The sequence below is a fragment of the Lepisma saccharinum genome, unplaced genomic scaffold (genome assembly GCF_977018435.1).
Source record: "Lepisma saccharinum unplaced genomic scaffold, izLepSacc3.1 HAP1_SCAFFOLD_486, whole genome shotgun sequence".
Taxonomy (NCBI): Eukaryota; Metazoa; Arthropoda; class Insecta; order Zygentoma; family Lepismatidae; genus Lepisma; species Lepisma saccharinum.
The window spans coordinates 41,809-52,260 of NW_028143174.1; positions in this window are offsets into that span (position 1 = coordinate 41,809).

The window sequence follows — 10,452 nt, forward strand, 5'->3', positions numbered from 1 at the left end:
ACGGGACATTCCCAAGCTCCCAGAATTCACACAAGAGTCACTGACGAGACATTCCCGATCGATCTTAATTTCTCAGAATTCCCACCAGAGTCACTGACGAGACATTCCCAATCCAGCTAAATTTCTCAGAATTTTCGACCCAGCTTAATTTCTCACAATTCTCACCAGAGTCACTGATGGGAAATTCCCGAGGCAGCCGAATTTCTCAGAATTCCAAAGCTAGCATAATTCTCAAAATTCTCACCAGAGTCACTGACGTGAAATTCCTGATCCAGCTTAGTTCTCGGGACATTCACTTACAAGTATAAAATCCTATTCTAAGAATCTGAGAGAGGGGGTAGGGGGGCTATTTTAATATTATATACACACTCGAACAATTAACAGGGGGTCACAGCATTCCAGGCCAGCTGGCACTTGGGTAAATCATCTGAGTATAAATTTCGTACAATGATCCGTCAATTTGTTACACTTATAGATTAGCTAAAATCCACCAGAAGATATAAAATATAGCATAATTTTAGTCCATTTAAGCCAAAATAGGCCCTAATATTAGTCAACGCTCGTACCATGAGTCCGCAGAATTATCTATACTCCCCTACTAACGTGGTATTTGCATTTCACTGATGACTGGTAGCTGCGAATGAAGATGAACCCATTCAACTCGCAGGTTCTCTGGAAGTGGATCATCGCAGTTTATGTTGTGAAGCCACAACTGTTGTAAAAAATACTTATACTTTATTGTTTATTTATTTATTTAGCACAAGATCCTTAACAGAACCAATATTTCCAATTAGAAAGGATCATGTTAAAAACATTTATAATAAAGATTAAGTACCTTTTAAAAATTACAAAAATACAAAACTACAGAATTACAATATTACAAAATACAAATAAAAAGTATGTATGTTACACAAATTAACAGAACAAAGTACAAAAACACTATAGTACGAGTACAATCACAACAGAGTACTGCTATATACTTTCAGATACAAACATATTATGCATCGCACAATAGTCGATGAACACTAAGATTAATTACACAATTTGTACAAATATCAAATCCATAATAGAGTAAATAAGGCATGACTTTAAGTACATAGTAGTGATAAAAATAACATAATACAAACAAAGCTTCAATCAAATTTACTGTGAATTTAATTGATTAGGCAATGGCAATATATGTCTTTTTATTATCGAGCTATATGTTATAAAAGGAATCACGAAGTCTACTTTAATTGTCTTTTGAACAATGTTCTTATAATTTGTGCATAGTCTGATAACAATTGAAGATTTAAGTATATTGTTTCTTGATTTTTCAATAAAAAAAGGGAAGCAAACACCTAAAATTTATTGGCTTAACATTAAGTTTAAAATATTACAACACTTCAGGCGAATCTATTAACGGGATGGACTAGGGCCGCCATCTTGAAAATTCGTCCCATTCATTTACATGGTAAATTGTTACCATAATTGCGTTTCTCTGAAATGGAACTTCAACCATCTGGTTATAGGGCTTTCTTCTACGTAACCGTCCCCTGTGTTCTAATACTTCGAAGCAGAAATGTTATAATTATATTGAGAGCAAAATAATAATAACTGACAAAATGCAGCTGACATGCCTTTCCACTTAATTTTCTTATTTCACAAGAAGCATATTATAAATCCAACATAATAGTTCACTAGAGGAAACATTTATGCTGCGATTGATGTATACTTGTCACTGGGAACTTTGCGTATTATTATGCAATTACTATAATATCCGAAGTCTGCAGCGTATTTTTATCGCAGCATATTGTGCTGCCACCTACCATTACTCCTGGAACTTCCAGGAGGCGGAGGGATATTTGAGTTGGGCAACTTCTGCTAGCTAAACGTTCGTCGGGTGCTGTCAACCAACACAATCGCCAAAAAATAGAGAAGATTGTCTCTATCAGGTCAGGGAAAAGAAAGACGAGGCGAGGAATTAACTTGAAAATTTGGCGAGAATAACAAAAACATAGATAAATGTAAATATGTATTTATATTACTTCCTGTAACGTAGATAATTTAAAACTGAGCAGTCGTCACGCGAACAATTTTGTCCGCAAATTCATGGGTCGACGAAAACCTTGCAGATCTGAAGCCTAGAAATTGCCTGAGGGAAGGATACCGCTATGGTTCTTCCATCCCTTGGTAGGAGCGAGCTCCAAATGTTTGTCACTTCACTTGCGAGTGGTCAAGGTCAACTTTTCGGAATGACACAACGGTGTGTTTATTTACGATACAACAGATCCCAGTGATTAGGTGATACAACCAGAAACATTTCCTCTTTTTGGAAACCGTTACGTCTTTCCATTGGGAAAGGGTTCCTACAAAATGTGTGAATCCTTATTGTTTTGAATGAAGCTGCATATTCTATTCGTGTAAAAGTATTTTCTTTCACCTAGTTGTTTCCCTTGAATAATTTCACAAATGATAGTTTACGTATTCTCACGAAATGCATACTGCTTATGCACGGTACCCTACAAAAATAATTGTAGACAAAGGAGATACGAAACAGACTGACTACAAGCATAGGTGGATGCATAAAAATTGTCCTGGGAGGGTCACAAAATATGCCGTAAAGATACGACAGGATGTAATATTGATAAGATTATGGGCAGACACAAGATTCCAAAACAAATGTAAGGATGAAACAACTGTTTTTCTTTTACATCCATTTTTACATCTCACCAAATCCGAACCCGGGACCCGTTGATTATACCGGAAAGGAAAGGCGCCAGCATTAGAAGAATTTGATGAAGTAGAAGTTGTTCCACAATTACTTGTATTGACAGTGATTAAAAAAGAAATACTTTTGAGAATTTTCCTATTCAGACGAAACTTTATTTTTTCTTATTTAACGTCGCTTTTACGCCACTTTTGACTAATCGCGACAACGAGGATGAATGATAACACTGGTCAACAGTGAAATTTTTTTTCGAGCTGCTGAAGACGAATCTGAACTTGGTTTTTGTCCTGCACCCTCAGATTTAGAATTAATGCCAGTTATAGTATCAACCTTTAGACCCCGGCCAAAATTTGAAGGAAATTGCAGAGCTTCATGTTGGCGGCCTTTGTACCCCTCTACTAATTAGGCCCGTCTACTTGGCTGCACTTTTTAACACTCGGTGCAGTGCAGGTGTATCCAGTGTCAGGGTGGTGCAAGAGTGACCAGTGGCATGCCCAAGGGGGGTTGGTGTGGGTTATAACCCCACCCCCTTTGGCCCGGTATTCAAATGAGGGCTGACTACCAGAAAGAGTGTACATAACCCCTCCCTTTCGAAAACACTTGGCACTCCACTGAGAGTGACGCAAGGAAATGACGTTCAACCAACTAGACGGATTGCCGTGTTCAAGTTCAAAAGATTCAACAAATGCCTGTCTGCTGCTTGAAAGGGTCATTTGATTAGTTGGCACGCACCACGTCACCATACACCACACTTGTACCGGTCCGGAAGGTAGTGCAGACACCAAATACACTACTTGACTCCAAATCAATGAACTAGACGCTTCGGTGCAAAGAGAGTCAAAGCGAGTCAAAAAGTGCAGCCAACTAGACGGGGCTATCATCCCAGAATCACAAATGATACCTCGTTGGAAAGCTTATGGAACTCAGATTCCAACAAAGTACATTTAGGTTCCATCACACACAATTTGCAGAAGAAGAAGAAGAAGAAAATAAGAAAATTTGGGGAAAAGTTAATTTTTGGAGAACTTGAGGTAAGTTTTGCAACACTTACAATTGCGCTACGCAAACATAAACTCAGTAAGACACACCCTATACGTTAAGTTGGCTAACTGAAGTTGTCCTGTAGGACAATGAAGAAACATATGTAAAGTATACATATTGCAATATACAGGGTGAGTCAAAAGTCCACGACCACCCCTTATAAAATGGAAGGCAGTGTAGGTTGCAACAATTCAACACTTTTTCCAGTTCTCAAAACTGGTTAAAACTGAGGTTAATTGCGAAGATTACAGGACATAATTTAATGAGATATCACCTATGCCCAGGTCGGCGCTGGAATCTTGAACGAAACACACACACACACACACACACACATATATATATACTAAAACAAAATTACTTTTTGTTATAGTCGTGTTGGTATTATAAGCAGGAAAAGTGATAGCATACAGAATACACCACTTAGAAAACTGAAAATTGTCATACTCTTAGAAATGAGCTCTCTTATTATTCGATATTTCATTAACTTCAGTTGGGAGTTAGGGGGCGAGGTATCTGACTAGAGGACACCTGCCACCCCCCCCCCCCGGCATCGTCACTGAACCCCTGTCGCCGTAGCGCGCTGTGCTAACCACTCCGTCACGGAGGTTGACTCTCAGGCGAAACTATCAGAAACATTGGAAAGATCAGAGTTCCTATTCGCGAACCGTCTTGTAAACAAAAAGTAGGAAAGTAGCTACTCGTTACATAAATGACAGAATGAGTGAAACAGTGACGTCAGATATATTCCACTTTCTGTGGTTGTATTATTTAATATTATTAGTATTATTTTACTGTTCTTGGTTCTTGAAATACTGCAATTTGTTCTGTTGTTCGCAAAAAGAACAGTATTTCCTGGTGAGACATTTTGCTTTTGCCTTGACATTGTATTTATGTGGGCCTTTAATATATTTTTATGTCAATTTTTTTCAGATTGAAACATAATTTTAATTACGATTTTTAATAGTGATCTTTTATGTGTGAGCGAATTTATAATATTCATACCAATATTATGAAATGAATTATTAATTCATATGCAGTCCCAGGTAGCCAAATGTTGCTTTTGGTGTGAACTGTCTGGCCTTCGATATGTCGGTGTTGGCCAAGCATCGTGAGGATAATGGCGAGTTCATTGAAAAGGAAAGCCAAATAAGCTTCGCCTGGAAAGCCAAATAACAGCAACAATTGGTTTGATTGATTTATTTGGTTTATATTTCTTTGTTTTTCTGCCACTTTCGGCTAATCTCGAAGATAAGAACAAGTGATATGATATTATGAAATTGATGAAACGACGCTCACATGGAACACCCATACCCAAGCCTGGATTCGAACCCGGGAACCCTGTCGTTGTAGTGTGCTGTGCCAACCATTATGCGACGAAGGTCGGCACGATAAAAACAATTGCACTTGTTGCGCTGAGCAGGTGTACCCCACAGATAAGCCATTCGGTAGGTATTGAACCTCAGGCGACATTTTCACCATGGAGTTTATTATTCCAAAGCTGCTACCTCGGTGGCGCAGAACTAACTGACTTCTGTTGTAAAGGCTCTAGGTTCGAATTATGGCCATGGTTTGCATATTTTAGTGCATTTATTCTATTCCCTGTTTCATTGGATCACCATGTAACCGATCTTGATGCACCCCTTATAAAAGTTGACCCGCCCTTACAGGGGAAAAAAGGGCGGCAAGAGATGTTAACGTCTTTTCTGGGGAACGGTTGATGTGCGTTGCAGAGAAGACAGTCCGAGTCAAGCATTGATATGGTTAGGATACGTTGGTTATTGGTTTCGCGGGCTGTGAAAAACTGTAATTGAACTATCGGCCATAATCTCAGCCGGAAAGAGAGATAGTGTCTAATGAACGAACTGTAAGTGAACTAACGGTCATGATCTCAGCCGGAAAGACAGATAGTGTCTATAGAATAAACTGTGAGTGAACTATCGGTCTGTGCAGTATCTCTACCTGAACCTGAGAAAAGGTTACTAAAGAAGAGAGGCTACATGTTTATTATAAACCAAGGACAGGAGGATTAGAAGATTGAAGACGTCGAACTCGGTGTCAGCAAGATTTGTGTTTTCCCCCAATTCCCCCTAAGTGTTCAACGTTAGTGTTTTTCAGCGTGTTTATCGCCAACTGAAGTAAATACCTAAGTAGCATCGAAGACGTAAGTTCTCTGTGAAATAACCTCTAAGAGCTAAGTTTGGTCTAATATCTCAACAAATTCACACCGGAAGCTGACTAATCTGTGTATTCTGGAATCGTTTGTAAACCACAGACGTCAGGTGCCTGGGCCTTTAATAAATATTAATACTGTATTTTGTGGTGTATAAATACTTAGATTCTTAAATATAAAAATTCACTGCTGGTCTCCTTTTGTGTGATTGACGTTGTTCGACGGCAGAATAAAAATTGGTCTAAGTAAAATCAAAAAGAAAGAAAAAACGATATAACCATTTATCCTTGCCGTGGAAAGTGACGAAGTTTTTGGTTCACTAGTTGCTGATATAAAACAAATCGGAACTGGAGTACAGTGGAGTTCCCGAGCCACTGTGTAAGGTGTTCCCACCGGGAATCGAACCCGGTCCTCTTGATCACAATCCCACAACGTTATCCCCTATGCTATCGAGGCAACCTGAAAAGTGGCGTAGACGAGTGGAGGAAATAAGAACTATAAAGAGTGTATGCAATCCTGAATATTAACTATAATACCAAAATTAAATTTTCAATCCTTTAGATTCTAAGAAAGCTTATTCATATAAAGGTGGATCCCATACAATTTGTAACGAAACTGGTTCGTTACAATAAATAAGTCAGTAAGTGGCCAGTAATTTGTCAGTATTTGGTCAGTTTTTTTTGTTACTTTGTTCAGTTAAATCAGTAATTTTGACCACTTGAATAGTTTCCACCCCTGCTATCACCAAAACCAAAACAATCGCACATAGGAAATTCCAACCCAACCTGAGTCGCTGGCTAAGGGCTAGCACTACAGACATTCAGTTCAGTGGTCAACCTTGCCTTGGGGACAGACAAAATCAAAACAAAAGCAGTGTGTGGGTGTTGGTTGAATGTTCTGCGAGGAAGGAATTTACAGTACCGGAAGTTTGGGGAGGGGAGCTTGAACGAGGGACGGCACGTGTTTCGTATTTTGTGGGTGAAAGTTTTATTTTAGCGTATACTATTTTTCGCTGTTTGTAAGTAAAATACAGAGTGATTAACTTATATTTTAGGAAAGGAATCAAATTGTAACATTGTACACAGAGAATACCATAATACTTCCTTGCAGTAGTTTGCAAACATTCAACTACACCTTTTATTTTTTTTAGCTAAATTAAATCGAAATATAAAACAACCTTTCTCATCTTGTCTATTCTAATGCATAACATACAGCCAAAGTACATCTACGTTTTGTGTGTTGCACTAAGTACAGGTAAATTGTAGAGCAAGAACTGCAGCGACGGAGGAAAATTCAAATCAAACAGGGAACTATATTCAGTCGCAGAATAAGCTACACTCTTGCGTTGGACCCGCTCGCAAAACTATCTTCGGTGGTTGCTAGTAATTCGGAAGTTTCACCACCAGATGTCTCAGACGTAAGGGTGGCAAAGTCGTTTCTTTGATCCATGGCGTTAAGTAATTCATAATCATATAAAGTATAAAATATTGAGCTATTAATCTTCTAGATTTCAAAGGTGGCACCTGAAAATCTAGAAGTAAAAAAATATAAGAAATTCTATTTAATACTGCTGAACGATTATACTTTTTAAAATACAAATATCATAAAAATTTAAACTGAATTCGTTCAATATTATCTGAATGTACTTGATAAAATGGATCCCAAATTTCACTCAAGTATTCAAGCCTTGAATGAACGATTGCATTATATAGGTTCATTAAAACCTGCATATTCTTAAAATCTTTAGTTGACCTAATTATACATCCAAGATGTTTATACGAATCCGAGCAGATGTAAGAATAATGATGGTTATAGTTTAAATTCTTATCCAATATTAATCCTAAATCATTGATTACATCTACGCGTGTACGTACACTTCCATTAAGAATATAATTAGTAAGTATGGCTTTTGTTTTATTCGCTAACGTTATTGTTGGGCATTTACTAATTTTAAAATATAATTTATTCTGAACGCTCCATTGATAAGAAGCATCTATATCTTTTTGTAATAAGATAGCATCTTCTGGAAGTATAATGCCTTTAAAAATCTTTAAATCATCTGCATACAATAAGCAGTGTGAAAACAATTTATAACAGATGGAAGATCATTTATATATAATGCAAAAAGAAGGGGACTGAGATTTGATCCCTGAGGGACACCTGAATATTCTGTATATACTGTCGGTGTAGCATATTTATAAACAACTTTTTATTTCCTGTTTTTCAAATAAGAGATAATTATTTTTAATAAAACATCAGATAAACCAAATGAAGAAAGTTTATTTAATAATAATGTATGATCAATCTTATCAAACGCTTTAATAAAATCAGTGAATGTAACGTCTACCTAAATGTTTTCATTAAAAGAATCCGAAATATATTGAGTAAAATACATTAAATTCGTGAAAGTGGATCATTTTGGATAAAAAACATGTTGAGCATCAGAGATATAAGGCTGAACATGAAATAAAAGTTTACTATACAGGATCTATTGAAATATCTTCACTGGGGTTGAGATTAACACAATAGGTCTATAATTTTCAATGTTGTTAATATTTCCGTTTTTAAAAACAGGTGTAATTTTACTAATTTTTCATTGATCAGGAAAGATTTGTGTCGATAAAATTAAATTATAGATAAAACATAGTGGGAGTCGAAGAGGGTCGGCACAACCTTTATAAATATATGAGGGTATTTCATCTGGACCACTTGATTTCTTAGATTTCAGTTTTTTCAATGCTTTCATATAATCCCTTGCAGTTATAGTATTTATATTTAAACAGTGAGAAATACCCAAAGTTTTGCCTGTATAAATGGGGTTACCTTAGCATAAACACTGCTAAAGAACCTTGCAAATCCATCTGCAATATCCTGATTAGATGTTAGTGTAGCCTGTTGATATGTCATAGTAGACGGTTTTAATTGAGGTTGCTTCTTATTTTTGATATATTGCCAAACTTGTTTTGAATCATTTTGAATTTCATTTTGCACATTATTTACATAGTTTTGTAGGCTAAGTTTATTAACTTAGATTCTCTTCGTAACTGAATAAACCATTCATTATGATAATTAGAAATATGTCTTTTACGCCTATGTAATTCCTTGCATTTCAATATTTTTATTATTTCAACTTTAAACCAACATGGATACAAGTTCGTTTTATGAATTATTTTCTTTGGCACATGTTTATTAAGTATATAGTAAATGGTTGATAAAACTTATCAACTGCTTTATTTGGGTGTTACATTGAAGCAATTCTTCCCAAGATCCTGATACAACTTCAAAAAATTAGCTTGCTTAAAGTTAAAACCCATAGCTGAATACAATTTATTTCGAGAGCACTTAAAATTAAAAGATAAATTAAATATAAGAGGAGGGTGGTGTACGTCAACTGGTAGGAGCGGAAATTTTAGTTTTTAAAACATTAATATGGTCTTTAACATTGGTTAACACTAGATCCAAAGTTTTATTGCTATTTTTTATGTCTAATCCAATATGTTAAATCCAATAAATTCATAAAATCATTAAGTGCATTTGCGATATTTCCACACCGCATAAGATCAGTATGTGAATCCAATATTGTTGTGATATTAAAATGTCCAATATTAAATGTATTACCATTATAAGAGATATACACCTCTTCTAACAAGAAATATAGGATTAAATATTTATCCAATTTAGTATCAGGAGGAATATACAATGATATAAATAAATAACTTTTGACGTCACAACTTATACGCAAAAATACAATTTCTATACAATCAACTGACATCTCAATACATTTTACACAAATAGTTTCCCAGACGATGACCAACACACCTCCCCCTCCTTTTTGTTTTATCTTGTCTATATATCTGATACCTATTGTCTAATAGTTCTGAATTTTGAACATCACTTGTCAGCCAAGATTCCGTAAGATCAATGATATCATAATCAGTTGCTAAGACAGCCAAGTGCAACTAAGTTAATTTGGTATTCAAGCCCCTTACATTTTGATAATAGCATAGTAAGTTATTGTTCTTCGTTGTCGGCATTGCTATAACTTGACAAGTTTAATAACAAGATGCTGCAAGTAGCTGTTGTGCAGCTCACAGCACATTTCCCCACTTCATTCTCCGCAGCGATGTTGGTTCGCAGTGTTGCAACCTGGAGGGTGCGGAATGGTCTGAGGATTTTCATCGAAATTTGTATTTGCTTTTTCATGGGCTGTTTTCTACCTGTCGGAGTACAGAACTTCAGCTCACCTTTCGCCAACGACTCTTTTTCTTCCTTTAAAACTAGAACTCCCCGATGGCGCATGTGGTAGCGTCGTCGCCTTGTAATCAAGGGATCCTGGCTTCGATTCCCGGTGGAGGCACATAGTGGTTCGAATCCCACTTTAAACTGTACGTCCAGTCCCGATTAGCCTTACTGTGCATAAAGTGGAGTTACAACAAGAAATCAACCCCATCCAATTATTTTAAAACTTCAGAAACCATCCATTTAGACACTCTCGTGGCGGTGCTTGTGGACTCGACAACATTATACTTAA